Source organism: Periplaneta americana, chromosome 5, assembly GCF_040183065.1.
Source record: "Periplaneta americana isolate PAMFEO1 chromosome 5, P.americana_PAMFEO1_priV1, whole genome shotgun sequence".
Lineage (NCBI taxonomy): Eukaryota > Metazoa > Arthropoda > Insecta > Blattodea > Blattidae > Periplaneta > Periplaneta americana.
Window position 1 is genome coordinate 124,012,620 of NC_091121.1, and position 17,967 is coordinate 124,030,586.

General features: G+C 32.9%; 1 long non-coding RNA gene across 1 annotated transcript; it reads left to right on the forward strand.

Moving 5' to 3' along the window:
- Window positions 1-238: 238 nt before the first annotated feature.
- On the forward strand, window positions 239-10,185 carry LOC138700138 (uncharacterized). The gene is made up of 2 exons (XR_011332251.1): window positions 239-2,667; window positions 9,873-10,185. It is a non-coding gene; the product is annotated as an uncharacterized lncRNA (long non-coding RNA).
- Window positions 10,186-17,967: the final 7,782 nt, after the last annotated feature.

Genomic DNA, 17,967 nt, shown 5'->3' on the forward strand with positions numbered 1-17,967 from the left:
TAATTAATACTACCCTGCACTGTTCGTGTTAGAGCTATACATTAAAACTGGATCATACATAAATGAGAGAAGTACATGTAAAGTTATTAAAATAATGTAGGCTCTTGTAACTATTCTGTTTGTAATTAATAGTATAACTAAAAAAAAATATTGTTACTGCGTAAAAATTGAGTGGAAAATACTTATACATTCATATATATTCACAGTAATATGAAAATGTGAAGATCTCGGGGGACTATATAAAATATTTATAAAACATATATTCAGACTTAATATGAAAACAAAATGTCAGATGCATGATTATATTATTATAATGCCGCTAATAACTTTGCAACACATCATCACTTTGAAAATAATAATATTGAACAAAATATCACGAAAAAATAATCAAATACCACCGCCCGATTGTTGTTATTGTCGTCCGATTGCTGTTATTGTATCATGCGCATGCGCAAACCCACGACGTAGAGGAGAAAATATCAGTCGCAGACGTTGCAAGTCACAGAGTACTGAATACGGAGCAGATTTCGATAGCGATATTTTGTCACAGATATTTCGCGTCATCAGTCACAGGTTTATCTGTGACAAAAAAAAAAACCTGTGACAAAATATCGGTTTGTGAAATATCGGCCATCTCTATGACACTGGCAGTGAATGAGATAGCCGCGCATTCGTAGGATGCGCAGTTTACAATCTCACAACCTGCTATTGGTAAGAGTGCTTGATGATTCTGACCCGTGCCTCTCGTCGGGTGTGACAGCCACGTGCTTGTGTTTACATTAGGATTTTTCTTACAGCGAAAACAGTATAGTATTCGTTTCATATCAGTATTACGGTATTGAATTATGTCCATAACGTGGGCGAGATATTATCAGGCTGCAAAATTCGCTCTGAATGCATTTTTTATACAATTTTCTAATTTTCAGCAGATTTACGATACCATGTGTGGTTTCTCTGCCAATGCAGAGTTAATTGCAATATACGGTACGGTAATTCTGTTATTTTCCTGATACTTTTATTTCCGTTCTCATAAACGTACTGATTTAGATTCTTTACCCTACTGTAGGTATTTTGCTCTCTACAAATCATCGTTAGTCAAATGAAATAGCCTATAACAGTTGTTTGTAACGACTACTTATAGACAACCTCAATCCCTTCTGACCGCCTCCCTACGAATTTCTTTCTCACTTTAATCAAATTTTCTTTAGACGGGTCCTTAAATTAATGAAACTAGTGCTGAGGTAGTTACGGTGATTTCTGAAGTGAAAATCGTTCAATTTATAAGGATGATCTCAAAAATAATTTCTGTAGCCTTTCCTTGTCCTTAATTGGAAATCTGAGTAACTTCATATTACGACAATATTTCTTCTTCTTCTGCAGTTAACATAATTGCAGATGGACATTTCTAAATGAATAGTTTGTTACACAGAGACCTTTGAGACAATACTGACACTAGAAGTTCTTTATATAGTTCATCTATAAGAGTTAAACTAGCGCTGAGGTAGTTTCCTTCATACTCGGGTTATTCACCTTGCATACAAGAGTCTGTAACAGGTTACGTTTGGTCAGTGCTGTCCAGGTAATTTTTTTCTTGGCCATACACCCCACCCTTTGAAATATATTTTACTCTCCTCTCTCTATCTCTCCAATTGTCATTTAATTATATTTTTTTTATATTAAAAAAGAAGTAAAGAAATTGTTTTGCTTTACAATTTAATTTACAAGTTTGATTTAAAGAATACACCATGTAGCACCACCGTAGATGCACACTTCTCTCGATAAATCTTGGAGTGTATATTTGGAGCACTTCTTGTTTTCCAGCCATTATTTTATATAATTCTGGATTCCAGTGCTGAAGAGGTGGATAATTTTTGTTTATGAACATCAAACAAAATACCGGTACATAAGGAACAGCAAGAGATGATCTAAGATCTGTACAGATCTCCACGTACAAAACTTAGGCACCCATATGCAGTATGGCTCCATATAGACAAAATTTTCATTTCCCCATATGATTAATTAAAAAAGATTGTAGGTTCCATAAGATGTATGGCCCTGTGTGGTCTCCATGACAGCACTGGGGTTGATTAGTTTAGGCACTTTTACACCTTGCATATACAATCAACTGCATCTCCACAAAAAAAAATTCCTTATAAATTGAACGGTTTTCACTTCAGAAATCACAGGAACCACTTCAGTGCTATCTTCACCCAGGTAAGTAGTTAGCAGTTAATCATTTCAAAGCTCTTGTTATATTATGAAATAGCATCACACAATGCTACCAAAATAAATGTTCTCAGTGTTAAGATTACAGAGTGTAAATTTCACTTAGGACAGATTTTGCTCTGGAAAATTAAAGGAAACAAACAGTATATCAAACCAGCAGCTGCGACACGAAACATCTGAAATTCGAAAGTGCTTAAAAATTTTAATATTTCGTTATTTCTTATTTACCAGCATCAGAAGTATCAGATTTTTTGCAGAGCTAATATCAGAGGCCCCTCCTATTAGAGAATGTTTTGAATATTATTATATTCTGGAAAACTACATTGGCACATCAACCTGCCCTCCCCCCACCTGAATTGAGGGCTGAAGCACGAAAATTTCGAAATGTACAAACTACAGATGCGGCAGAATGTTACCACAATGGTCTTCAGCAAGAATTTTGTAAGACATATCCAAATATCTTCATGGTCATATATGTATTAAAGTAAAACATATACTACATGTGAAGTACCTACTCAAAATGCGAGAAATAGAAATGAGAAGTACAATAAAAAAAAGTGGAATGGACAAACACTAAGAAACTATTGATCTTGAATCAGTATGAACAATAGAACACTTTTTTATTGTACCAGTGGTGTAGAATATGAAATTAAGTTGTATCAATAAGTTAATCGAGTTTAGCATTAATTGATTTAAGTATTTATTGTCCCCCTGTTGGAAAGATGGAATTACTTCGTTTGAAATTTGATGAAATTTTATTATAAATTAATTCAATTTATTAAGGTACAATAAAATTCAAAATAATAACTACAGGTAATTTTAAAATAAATCTGTTGGATGTAAATTATTTCTTAATTTATTAGGACCATAAAGGTATTGTTATAAGCGATAGAATGAATCATTTTTATCTTAATAATTTAATGTAGGATGATTATTTCGGAAATTGTTATGCTCTAAATTGTGAGGATATTTTTAATACTTTTTTAAAATATAAATTTGGAATATGTTTCCAGTTAGTCTTAAAAAGAGTAATTCAGAGAGACAGAAGTCTCAAGCATAATTATTGACACATACCAGAATTATTAAATATGAAAAAAAAAAGAGTTCTTGCACTAACATACTGTTTATAAAGTAACCAAACCTTAAGAAATACAGTATATGTACTGGTATTATATATAAAGGCATAGGAGTGAATATAAATCTGTTTTAGGGAATTCCTATTCAATATTCCTGCTATAGGAACATGACAAAATAAATACAACGCAGCATGGAAGCTAATTCAACTCTTTATCGATTATTGTTGATGAGATGTGTTATGAAAGTAGAACGAATCATGCAATATAAATTGTATAAATAGGACGAATAATAATAGATTAATTTCAATGTACGTAGTATCAAAACTGAAAGTGGTAACTAGTCTATGAATGATGTCTTAACAAGTATAAATAAAGTGGACTCTTGACGATAGACACACATTTGTCTTCAGTAATAACTAGGACTTCAAGGAATTTATGGTAGCTCACCTGTCAGGCAAAACTCTAGTCAGCATTGTCGAACCATAGAATCGCGATTAAAAAGTATTTTTTTTTCCCACCCATTACATATGATTGCTTTTTTTCAAGTCCCGGTAATAAAATTATTAAATTAATTATCCCACATATTTGGGTGGTGCCTTTCTTTGTTTCTGACATAATTTATGAGAGTTTCTCTTTTACACTACAATAGAGAAATACAACTTTCAGTGGACAATGAACGTGTAACTCTAATGGAACTCTAAGAACCACAGCATTAATGTTTTCTTCTTTTCTTTCATGCCCTTTAGTTTTTGTTGAAGAAAACATCATGCTATTGGATAATTACACATGCACCTTTCTAATAAAACTGGCATATATTTCACTGGTCTCAGAAATAAAATTAAGCGTATAATAGCTTCTCGGTGCAAAATATTTACTGAAAATTATTGTAGGATATAAATAGAAATGCCACTTCTCAGGCAAGGTTATTCGTGGATGACTGTATAATATATAGAAAAAAATTAGCGATAAATCTTATATCACCGCCTTGCAAAATTAGCTTGACATTATTGAAAACTGGACTACAACAAATAAAATTAAAATCAATGTGAGCAAAAGTAAATCAATATGTATCCTTCTGTAAAAAATCACAAAAATAAATTCGACTCACATACCAATTAAATGGATCACCAGTGCCACAATTAAACACTTAGGTATTGTATATATTTTAGTAAGAAACTGGTTGAAATAAGTCACTAATATTACAAGGATAGCCTGGAAAGCACGACATTTCTTCATGCGTATTCTTAAGAAAGCTAACCGAAGGTCAAAACAATTAATGTACATAACCCATGTTCGGTCCACTGCTGTGGAGTAATGGTAGGCAAATCTGACTGTGAAATGAGTGGACCCGGGTTCAAATCCTGATTGGGGCAAGTTACCTGGTTGAGGTTTTTCCGAGGTTTTCCCCAATTGTAAGGCGAATAACATAAATAGTGAAGTTGCATCAAGACTGAAATATAAGTGCAGTGAAGTGACGTATCGTGTAGATTAACGTCGACAAGTGTTGTACCGGTATAGTGAAGTGATAAAGTGTAGTGTTGGTCCATTGAAATATTGTAGTGTGGTGATACTTCAAACTAGAAATAATTTAAAACATAAATAGTGAAGTTTCATCTAGACCGAAATATAAGTGCAGTGACGTGTCGTGTAGTTTCAACGTCGAAAAGTGTGGTATAGTGAAGTGATAAAGTGTAGTGTTGGCCTATTGAAATATTATAGTGTGGTGATACTAAAGGGTAGAAATAACCTAAAACTAATATACGTAAGTACATTAAATTGAAAAGTGAGTGAAATTGAATTTGTAAATAAGGTACAGTATATACATAATGTGTGCTATGGCTGCTCTGTCTGGAAACTGTCGTAGTTGTAGAAGGATTGTAGTGAAAGGATTGGTATGTAATAATTGTAATTTCTGTTTTCATTGGAAATGTATAGATATAGATCCTGATAATTTTGTTGACAAAGGTAGTTGGGAATGTAGTGATTGTATATATGATAGAAAGATGCGCGATCAACTGGAGAGAATCAGAGCCCTAGAATTGGAATTAGATGAGGCAAAGTGTGAAATTAATAAATTGAGAGCTTTGAAGGATAGCATTAGTGTTTCGAATAAAGGGAGATCTCACACTTGGATGAAACCGAAGAATTCCAAATCTAGGAGTAGACGTTTCTCTGCGGATGATGCTGCATCAATCAAACTGACCAACAAATTCAGTGCTCTTCAAGCAATGAATGTTGATCAGGAGAACTCAGACCCAGTATCGACACTAGTAAAGGTAAGTCAGAAAATAGATAAGGTTAATGATTGTAGGAGTAAAGTATTGATTTTAGGAAGCAGCCATGCAAGAGGTATTTCCTCACTTTTGAAGTCGAAACTGGGCGATGAGTTTGAAGTATCTAGTGTATATAAGCCCAATGCTCCTCTCAAGAATGTTGTTGAGGATATGATGAAATTGAGTTCAGATTTTTCTAAGAGGGATCATGTAGTTATAGTGGGTGGGCCAGGTAATAGTATTGATAACGATTGTAACTATTCTATTGAGAAAGATGTCAACAACATAATTGAGATGAGCAGCCATACCAATGTGGGATTTCTCAGTCTTTTCAGCAGGTACGACAAGCCGTATCTTCACAGGAGGGTGCGGAGCGTGAATATGCGGCTTGAGCGGGCTCTGATGGGACCTGGGGCATCACACATTGGTTTGATAGATGTAAGCCCTATAAGAAGGTATGAATATACGTCACATGGCCTGCATCTGAATGGTAGAGGCAAGGAGCACCTTTCGGTTCTTATTGCTAATAGCATCAGAGGCAGCCATGTTAAAAAGCAGAGATGTAATATTCCTGTGTTAGTTAATGCTAGGGCTTCTCCTTTTTTAGGTTAAACCTCCCACCAGTAAGGTGTTTGAAACAAGTTCAACTAAATTGTAAATGCTCTGATGTTTCTAGTAATGAACACAGTAACTTCACTATTTTTCATCAAAATATTAGGGGATTAAAACAAAAAACTGATGAATTGATCACTTCTTTAGCAACTCAAAAGCATAAACCTCAGATATTATGTATAACTGAACATCATATGAAGCAACAGGAAATACTACAACTGTCTTTACATGGATATGTATTAGGTTCTCATTTCTGTAGAGATGTCTTCCAAAAAGGGGGTGCCTGTATTTTTATCAGAGAGGATCTATTATTTAGTAAAATTGATATATCTGATTTTTGCCTTGAACAAGATATTGAAATCTGTGGAATACAAATTGGTTATGAGATATCAAATTTAATTATCTTATGTGTTTATAGGGCGCCAATGGGAGATTATAAGAAATTTACAACTAACTTAGATTCATTATTGAAAAGACTTTATAAACCACATACCGAATTTGTAATCTGTGGTGACATAAACATAGATTATCTATCAGAAAGCTCACGTAAAAGAAAATTAAACTCACTTCTTGAAACTTATAATCTTAGTCACACAGTAAGTTTTCCAACCAGAACACAAGCTGGAAGTAGTACTGCCATTGATAATATATTTATAGATAAAAGTAGATTGAATTCCTATTCAACAGTACCATTAGTCAATGGCCTGTCTGATCACGATGCACAAATTCTAAGTGTTTTCAATATGAGTGAAAAATTCCAAAGTGTTAATCTAAAAATAAAAAAAAAAGGATTATAAATGCTGAATATCTTCATCATTTAAATACATGTCTACAAAATGAATCTTGGGAAAATGTATATAGTACCGATACCATTGATATTAATACTAAATTTAATGCATTTTTCACTGCATTTACGAATTATTTCAATGAATGTTTTCCAGTCAAGGTGGTGAAAAAATGTAAAAGTAAAAACATGTGGATAACTCAGGGAATTAAAATATCATGTGCTAGGAAAAGGAATCTATATTTAATGAGTAGGAATAGTGATGATCCTCATGTTCTTAATTACTACAAGAATTACTGTAAAACTTTGACAAAAGTTATAAAAGATGCAAAGAAAATGTATCTGAATGAAAAAATACAAAATTCAGATAATAAGATTAAAACTATTTGGGATATTATTAAAAATGAAACTAATCGATATTCAAAGAGTGAAAATATTACTTGCATTAAAATCAATGATAGTAAAATAGATAACCCAAAATCAATTGCAAATCATTTTAACGACTTCTATATAAATATTATTCAGAACTTAAACATTCAAGATTGTGCAGAAGATGCTGCACTTGGTTACCTAACTGATGCATTTAACACTGAGTTTTTAGGTCTCAAATTTATTCCCACTACCGCAGCAGAAATCATGCATGTGATAAAACAACTAAAAACAAAATATTCCTCTGGATATGATGAAATTCCAAGTAAAGTTCTGAAAGCTTGTTCTGAAATATTATCCCATCCGTTAAGCTATCTATGCAATTTGTCAATGCAATGTGGTATTTTTCCAGAAAGACTCAAATATTCAATAGTAAAACCAATATACAAAAAGGGAGATAAATGTACTATTGCTAATTACAGACCCATATCATTATTAACAACATTTTCAAAAGTGTTTGAGAAAGTTATGTATAATAGATTATATCATTACCTGGAGTCCAACAATATATTAGTTTTAGAACAGTTTGGATTTAGAAAACAAAAATCGACAGAGAATGCTGCTTTTAGTTTGATGGATGAAATACTAAATTCATTGAATTCGAAACTACATGTAGGTGGGATTTTTTGTGACTTGGCTAAAGCATTTGATTGTGTAGACCATAGCATATTAGTAAAAAAATTGAAGTTTTATGGTATTAAAGATGAGATGTTGGGTTGGTTTACATCGTACTTATCAAATAGAAAACAAAAAGTAGAAATAAATGTACCAAATAGTCATGAAGTTACTTATTCAGAATTTAGAAATATTAAACATGGTGTTCCGCAGGGGTCAATTTTAGGTCCATTGTTGTTTCTAGTTTATATTAATGATTTAACCTTGACCATAAACAATTCATCCCATGTAATTTTATTTGCAGATGATACAAGTGTAATTATTTCAAGCAAACAATACGATCATTTTATAAACACTTCTAATACAGTGCTGAATCTAATGAATGAATGGTTCCATGCAAATAAACTAGCACTTAATGTTGATAAAACCAGTGCAGTCAAATTTAGTACTCACAATAGTGCTCAGGTTTCCTACAGTATTCGATTAAATGGAACTCATCTCAAAGAATCTATAAGCACAAAGTTTCTTGGTTTAGAATTGGATAATCATTTGAACTGGAAAACGCATATAGAATGTATTACTCGTAAATTAAGCTCTGCCTGTTATGCATTAAGATCCTTATCTACTATTGGTGATATAAACTTACTTAAAATGTCATACTTTGCATATTTTCACTCTGTAATGAAATATGGATTAATATTCTGGGGTAACTCGTCTGAAGCTAAACACGTTTTTGTTTTACAAAAGAAAGCTATAAGAATAATGACCGGTGTGCATAAAAGGACCTCATGTAAAAATATTTTCCGAAACTTAGAAATCTTGACTTTACCTTGTGAATACATTCTTTCCCTAATGATGCTGTATATTAAGAACCAAGATAAATTCAGTACTAATCAAGACATTCATCATTTTAATACAAGACATAAATCAGATCTTCATCTACCCTCTGTTAGTCTAAGCTGTTTTAAAAAAAGGAGTTCGCTATTCATGTATAACAGTCTTCAATGCACTGCCTAATTATCTTAAAGATTTGAAGAACAACGAGAAAAGGTTCAGAAAAGAATTAACCAAATTTCTACATACTCATACCTTCTACACAATTGATGAATTGTTTATGCTTGTGAATTGAATTACTCTACTTAAATGACATGTACAATTTTATATAGCTCAACTAAAATATGTTTTTATATTGACTTAATATGTTTACTATGTATTGTATTTTTTGATGAATTGTATGTACTGTAAATTGAATAGTATACTGTATAGGTCAACTGATGAATTGTTTAAGCTTATAAATTGAATTGATCTACTTCATATGAATTGTATAGCTTAACGAAAATAAGTTTATAAATTGAACTAATTTGATTGTATATGTTTGTATAGTTTGGCTGATGAATTGTATATGTTCTTAAAATGATTACTAGTCTGTGTAGCTCTACTGATGAATTGTATATAGACCTACTGTAAATTGAATGGTAATATGCATAGCTCAACTGATGAATTGTTTATGATTATAAATTGAATTAATCTACTTGATATTAATTGCACAAATTTGTATAGCTTAATGAAAGTATGCTACTTTGTATTGTATATATTCGTATAGTTTTGGCCTATGAATTGTATATGCTTTAAATTGAATAGTAATCTATATAGCTCTACTGATAAATTGTTTGTGTTTGTAATTTGAAGTAGTTTGCATGATATGTATGATCAATTTCTGTATATCACAACTGGTTGAATTGTTTATGCCTTAAATTTAATTAAATTGTTTTGTATTATAATATAGCTCAACTTATGAATGATCGTTTGCGTTTGTAAATTTAATAATCTGATTGGCTATGTATTGTATACTTTTAGTAGAGCCATCGATGTAGCTCAGTCGGCAGACTCGCTGGGCTGCTGATCCGGAGCTGCGTTCGGGCTTGGGTTGGATGCCCCTTTGGACTTTGGTTTCTTGCGAGGTTTTCCACAGCCATGGGACTGAAGCCGGATGGTCTATGGCGAGTCCTTGGCATCAACACCTTTGATTTGATTACCTGGTTGGGTTTTTCCGAGGTTTCCCCCACCGAAAAGGCAAATGCCGGGTAATATTTTGGCGAATCCTCGGACCTCATTTCATCTCACTACATCTCGCCAAAATGTAAAAAAAAATGTAAAAAAAATTGTACAACATTGTAAAAATTGTAGAAAATTACTAAATTGTAAAACTATAAAAATTTGTAAAAATTGTAATTGTAATATTGTAAAATGTTGACATGTTCCACATCTTAAAGCTTCATTGCTCATGTAAGATCTATGGAATAAAATAAATGAATGAATGAATGTCATATAATCTATGGCGAATCCTCGACCTCATCTCGCCAAATATCATTTCACTATCACCAATCCCATCGAGGCTAAATAACCTAGTAGTTAATACAACATCGTTAAATAAATAATCAATTTAAAAAAAGACTCAGATAAGCAGAGGAAGTGGCGAAAAATTTCAAGTTTCCATGATGTTCAAGAAAGGAAAGTACTACAAATGAGAGGAAAAGTAGATAGCCTATATTGGTGTATTCATCACATGACATTACACAGGAGATATCACCACATATGGTTGTAAATAATCAAGGGCATTTTAAATCTGAATGTATATCTTAGTGTAATCAAGTGTTTTAGAGGAGCCTTTAGAGCCAACCTAATCATGATATTCTGCATGTGATATTCCATCATTTAACAGTGGTCTGTATAGCAAGTTTGCTGGTCGACCAATATTAAACATAAAAAAAAAGTGTTGCTTTATATAATAGGAACTGTAGGCACAGTGTATAAAGCTCGATATGCATCTGAAAAAAATAGTAATCAACTTGGCAGAAATGTTCGTGTGTCACAATATAATTCGTAATATTTGATTTGTTAATGGCACTGTTATTTTTATTAAAGTACGTCAGCAGTTACATGTACTACACAAGTGTCTTAATTCTTTGGAAAATAACTATTTATGTCATTCGGCACAATAATGAGAACATTTTCCATTTTGGTAATAAATTAAGTGGCAAGAAAGTGTTCATATGTCACACCATATAATATTTCATATTTTTTACATTATTAATTATTCCTTCTCATTAAGATTTTCTGTTTATATTTTGGAATGCTTACGTTAAAAGACAGTGATGTCTCTTTCATGAACTGCTAAGTATTTAATTAAATATCCTGCGAATATCATAGTTACTTCGAAAGTGTTATGTGTGTCACTATGGAATGACCCATCAGTATTGTTAGTATTGTTACAAATTATAAAACCTGAAACTGTTAGAAAGGGATCAGGGGTAGTGACGAAAAAAACGTAATGTTGTAGGTCTATATCAACATGACTATTTTAATCCAGTTTCTAATAGTTTTTAAGGTTTGAAGGCCTTTTGAGTTAAACAGTATTGAAAATGTGAGGGAAGGGGTATTTCTTGGTAATGGATTAGGCCTGTATATTTTATAATATTATTAACTATATATTGTTAAAGTACGGTACCTAATAAATATCGCAATATGTACCTATATTATATAATACTGTAAACGAGACATCACAGGCTGCAAACTAGATTATTCTTAATAATTCGAAATTTTCTCGGGCTGAAGATGAGGAAGATGAACATCCTCGAAACGTCGGTGGATCACCAACTTATGACCTGGCTGGAAGCCCGAGAAAATTTCGAATTATCACGCCGCCAGGAAAGCTTCAGTAGTTAGATTATTCTTGTTTTTATATAATTTATACGAACATGTATGAAATAAACAAGAGTACTATTGCTTAGGTTAGGATAGGATTACTTATGTATTGTAATCAGGCTATATGCACAAATTTTCCAATATACTACCATCATAACTAAATAGGTAATGTTAACATTAATTTTCATACGTTTTTGTGATGCAAGTTAAAATAATTCAAAGTAAAGTATAACAAAACTCCGACAACATTATAATTATGAACGTCAAATTCTCTTATTTTATTAATTTTTCAGTGTTTAGTTCCTTATTTCCCACTGTTCTTTAGATTTATCATTAGTAAAATATCAATTAACGGATAAATTATGCTATACACTCAGTTAATAATATAAATAATATTCACGACAAATATATAAAAACAGAAGAGATAACGAATCATAATTTAGCCGACCGATAACTTTATAACATGGTCTACATATTCTATATTCTATATAGGTACATTGGCTTTGCGCCGAGAGACTGTATTGTATTCTATTCAATACAAGGCGTACTTTATCTTATCTCTTCGCTTCGCCCACGTGACAACTATAAAAACATATAACATGTCTACATATTCTGGTTACATTGGCTTTGTCTGGCCGAGACTCTGAATTCTATTAGAAATGGCCGATATTTCACAAACCGATATTTTGTCACAGGTATTTTTTTTTTTGTCACAGATAATCCTGTGACTGATGACGCGAAATATCTGTGACAAAATATCGCTATCGAAATCCGCTCCGTATTCAGTACTCTGTGACTGATATTTTCACCTCTACGTCGTAGGTTTGCGCGTGCGCATGATACAATAACAGCAATCTGGCGGTAGTTTCTCCATCTTATTATAAATGATGTAGTTATTACACGATTTAAATAATAACACCATTGGTTACCAGTAACTTACTTAATCTTGTGTAAAATCCTGTCTGAACAACTGTTTTGTTTTGTAATTATTTGCCAATGTTTTTCCGAATACTTATGTTTAATTAATTTTTATTCTATGACTCAATATTATAATGTTAATGCACGACTTAAAATAATTTATCCATTATGTTATATACAATAAAAAGAATCAATTTTTAAAACGATTAGGATAATCATATAACCTCAATTTCTCCATACTCAACTACATTTAAAATGATCAACTGGTTCAATAACTATAATATAACCTCCTGGTACATTAGGTTAACTTTTGACATGTTACTGTTCAGTTAGATAAATATTTATTTCTTAATGGTACATGTACATAATTTCTTTGTTGGATTTTCCCATATAAATTACTGATGATTGGTGTGTATAGAGAAATCATATTCATATTTCACTGCTGTTGAATATTTCCTGCTAATTTTTATGGATGTGACAAAATATCGGTGTAATTCATGCTACGTATCGATATAAAATATAGGTGTGACAAAATCACCGATAAAAGTCACAGATATTTAATTGTCACAGTCACAGTTGTCACAGATACTTGAAAATATCGTTTTAGCTCATCTCTAAATTCTATTCGATTCAAAGGCGTACTTTATCTTATCTATTCGCTTCGCCCACGTAACTATAATTAGCTGCCTCCTTCCGAACTTTCCAAGGTCATATAGGCCAATAATATGGTCATCAGTTGTCGACAGAACATACCAGGGGGGTTTAACTCAAATGGTAGATATTGGTTGCTCATAAATGTTCCTTAGTTTGCCGCATGTGGTCAGGACACCGCTGGCTGTATTTCAATCACAGAGTTTGTAAAATTAGCAGCACGAAACTCTTTGGTTTCGAAAGTTCTTTGGTTATAAGTTTTGCCAATATGACAGTTTTAAACAGATATGATTAATATCCATTATTTACAGAATGTGTCAGTTTTAAACATTCGGATTATTATTATTATTATTATTATTATTATTATTATTATTATTATTATTATTATTATTATTATTATTATTACTATATAGCCAATTTGCATTTTCATTCGAGGACAAAGTAGCCATATTTTTTATTGGGTTATTTTACGATGCTATATCAACATCTAGCTTATTTAGCGTCTGAATGAAATGAAGGTGATAATGCCGGTGAAATGAGTCCGGGGTCCAGCATCGAAAGTTACCCAGCATTTGCTCGTACTGGGTTGAGGGAAAACCCCGGAAAAACCTCAACCAGGTAACTTATCCCGACCGGGATTCGAACCCGGGCCACCTGGTTTCGCGGCCAGACGCGCTGACCGTTACTCCACTGGTGTGGACAAGTAGCCATATTAGTCTACTGTGTATGACCTATATTAACCTCATTTGTTCAGTTGGTCAATTGCTGGATGTTGGCATTCCTATTCTGTTTAAATCTTGTATAAATTATGGAATGGACGAACATGGCTGCTTAAGGAAGAAATTTGAACAGATCGAGTTAATTTAGAAGTTACTGGTGCTTTCCTGCAACAAGAAATAATTCGCAACGTTAAAGGTAAGAAAGAAATACGGTTGAGATTACAAGACTTCACGTCATCTACACGGTTCAACTTTTCTTTCAACTTCACACATTCAAGCAATGCCTGCAAGATTGGTATTTTAATATTAATATGGCGTACCTTGTGGATAGAAAATCTCGCTAGACTCAACGAGCACAGAATACAATAGAGTAGACACTAGCATCTTAATACCATTGGACGGAGTGAAGCCTGTTTGATGGACCTGACGCCATCTTGTTGCTACCAAAACATTGCAAAATAGCTATTACGTTATAGAAGATCTTATGATAATAAGAATTCCATATGTCCCTAATTTCTTGTAGGACTCACACTTTCTTGTTTGTTTCGTAATACAGAATCGCTATGCACGTATTTTTAGCAAAAATTACGAAACTGTCATCGATAAATCACATATATACAGGTTATTTAAATTGGCAGCTCTTCAAATTGCAGTATGGTATTTAATAGATAATCTGGAAGGTTAAACAAACAATAATGATAAAAAAGGAAGATAACAGTTTGACCTTATTTTGCTACTAGTCCAATAAAAATGCTACCCTATAATAATTACTTTTATAGGTTGATCCATTTGCTTCGATTTAATAATGAAACTTGCTTCTTAACGCAAATTATCGTTCTCTTCCTTTTGCCAGTATTTCGTATAGATGTCCCGATTTTGTTTAGAGAAAAAATGGAATGCTCTTAACCATATAATATTTGATAGGCTCTTCGTTTATAGTATATAATTAGATTATAACGGCGAACAAAAGTGAAGTTTTATTACCAAGTGGGTCAAGTCAGTTCACGACCGAGTTAATGAAGCTACTAAGTCTGTAAAGCATAAGTCTGATTTCGTGATTATAAAAATTAATTACAATAATATTAATACACTATTTCTTTTTCTTCATCAAACGAATACGTGCATTCGGTTTAAGAGAAACCTCGGTACACCCGTTTTCTATAGCACTCGACACAAACTTCCAACATGGGTTGTTAGGTTAGCTTCGCTCGTAAATGCTAAGTCTGCAAAGCATGTCTGATTTCGTGATTATAAAAATTAATTACAATAATATTAATACACTCTTTCTTTTTCATCAAACGAATACGTGCATTCGGTTGAAGAGAAACCTCGTTACACCCATTTTCTATAGCACGCGACACAAACTTCCAACTTGCGTTGTTAGGTTAGCTTCGCTCGTAAATGCTAAGTTTAGAAAGCGTGTCTGATTTAGTGATTATAAAAATTAATTACAATAATATCAATACACTAATCCTTTCTCTTAATCAAACAAATACGTGAACAATACGAATCTAACCGACTAACTTAGGCTAAATCATTCATTACCGTATCTAGCCTACCGGTAATAAGTACATTTCACACATGCATATTTACCCGTGAAAAGTTATTCCAGGAATTTTTTTTGAAAACCTGTTTGTGCAGCCATACGCAGAACATGTAGGCATATTGAAATTAGTTAATTTATTAATTAAAACAACGATGCAACATCACAATCAATTGCCCATGTGCTAACCGGGAGCCCAATGTTTTGGTAGCATCATAATGGCGACTGTCCACAAAAGCGGCTTCACCTCCTAGCTGTTTATATCTACTCTATGCATTCTGTGCTCGTTGGCTAGACTGGAGAATTCCCACAGTATCTTTGAACCGTGCCGTTACGTTTAGCAGCAAATTTAAGTAAATACACAATATCGCCAACATAAGAACACGACGTTGGTGTGTGGTATCGTTGGAGGGAGAAATTTGTTATTTTCTCTCTCTACCTCCTTCGTTCTGAACATTACTGAGAGATAGCACCACTGTTAGCTACAAGGTATATTTGCGCAAATATATTGAAGTAGATTACGTGACTTAGATTAGAGTCTCGGGACAAAACAGTTTTGCTATATTTATTTTTTTATTAAATATTGGAAAAGAGAGCCTACACGCAATTAGTAGTGACAATGAAGTTAGATTAATCAACTTTGCCACAACGAAAAATTTAATTGTCAAAAGTACAACATTCCCCCATAAGGATATACATAAATATACTTGGACTTCTCCAGATGGATTGACACACAACCAAATAGATCACATCTTGATAGATAAACGGAGACAAACTAGTATAGTAGATATTCGAACTTTCACGGGTGCAGACTGTAATTCTGACCATTATTTGGTGATTGGAGAATTAAGAGAAAGATTATCAGTAGCCAAGCGAGTAGAGCAACAAGTTAATATTACTAAATCCAATATTTTGAAATTAAAGGAAGAGGAAGCTAAGCAAAATTATCAGGTCGAAATTTCGGATAGGTTTGCCACTTTAGAAAGTTCCGACGAAGTTGAGAAAGAATTAGATGTTAATAGCGTGTGGGAAAATATCAGAGATAGTATCAAAATTGCATCTGAGCAGAGCATAGGTTATTATGGAACTAAGAAAAAGAAACCGTGGTTTGATGAAGACTGTTGCATGGAAGTAGAAAGAAGGAAACAGGCAAAATTGAACTTCTTACAGGATCCAGTTGAGGAGAAGAGAGATAATTATTTCAATGAAAGACGGGAAGCAAGTCGTACACTTAGGAATAAAAAGAGAGGTTACTTGAAGGAAAAACTGAATGAGGTAGAAACAAATAGTAAGAATAAAAACATTCGAGATTTATATAAGGGTATAAAGGAATTTAAGAACGGATATCAGCCAAGGGTAAACGTGAGAATGAGAATGGTGACTTGCTTGCAGACTCTCCATCAATCCTAAACAGATGGAAATACTATTTTGCGCAACTACTAAATGTACATAGGCCAAATAGAAATGATCGGGACAAAATTTAAATACAAACTGCTGACACATTTATACCCGAACCCACGCTTTCAGAAGTCGAAATTGCGATAGAAAATCTGAAAAAGTACAAGTCTCCAGATATCGATCAAATTCCAGCAGAATTAATACAAGAGGGTGGAAGTGCATTATATAGCGAAATTTATAAACTTCTACTTGCTACGAGTATTTGGGAAAAGGAAATTGTACCAGAACAATGGAAGGAGTCCATAATTGTACCTATTTTTAAAAAGGGGGACAAAAACCAACTGTGGTAACTTTCGAGGAATATCACTTTTGTTGACGTCGTACAAAATTTTGTCCAATATTCTTTTGAGAAGATTAACTCCGTACGTAGATGAAATTATTGGGGATCATCAGTGTGGTTTTAGGCGTAATAGATCGACTATTGATCAGATTTTTTGTATTCGACAGATAATGGAGAAAAATGGGAGTATAAGGGTACAGTACATCAGTTATTCATAGACTTCAAAAAGGCATATGACTCGGTTAAGAGGGAAGTATTATATGATATTCTTATTGAATTTGGTATTCCCAAGAAACTAGTTCGATTAATTAAAATGTGTCTCAGTGAAATATACAGCAGAGTCCGTATAGGTCAGTTTCTATCTGATGCTTTTCCAATTCACTGCTGGTTAAAGCAGGGAGATGCACTATCACCTTTACTTTTTAACTTCGCTCTAGAATATGCCATTAGGAAAGTTCAGGATAACAGGCAGGGTTTGGAATTGAACGGGTTACATCAGCTTCTTGTCTATGGAGATGACGTGAATATGTTAGGAGAAAATACACAAACGATTAGGGAAAACACGGAAATTTTACTTGAAGCAAGTAAAGCAATAGGTTTGGAAGTAAATCCCGAAAAGACTAAGTATATGATTAAGTCTCGTGACCAGAATATTGTACGAAATGGAAATATAAAATT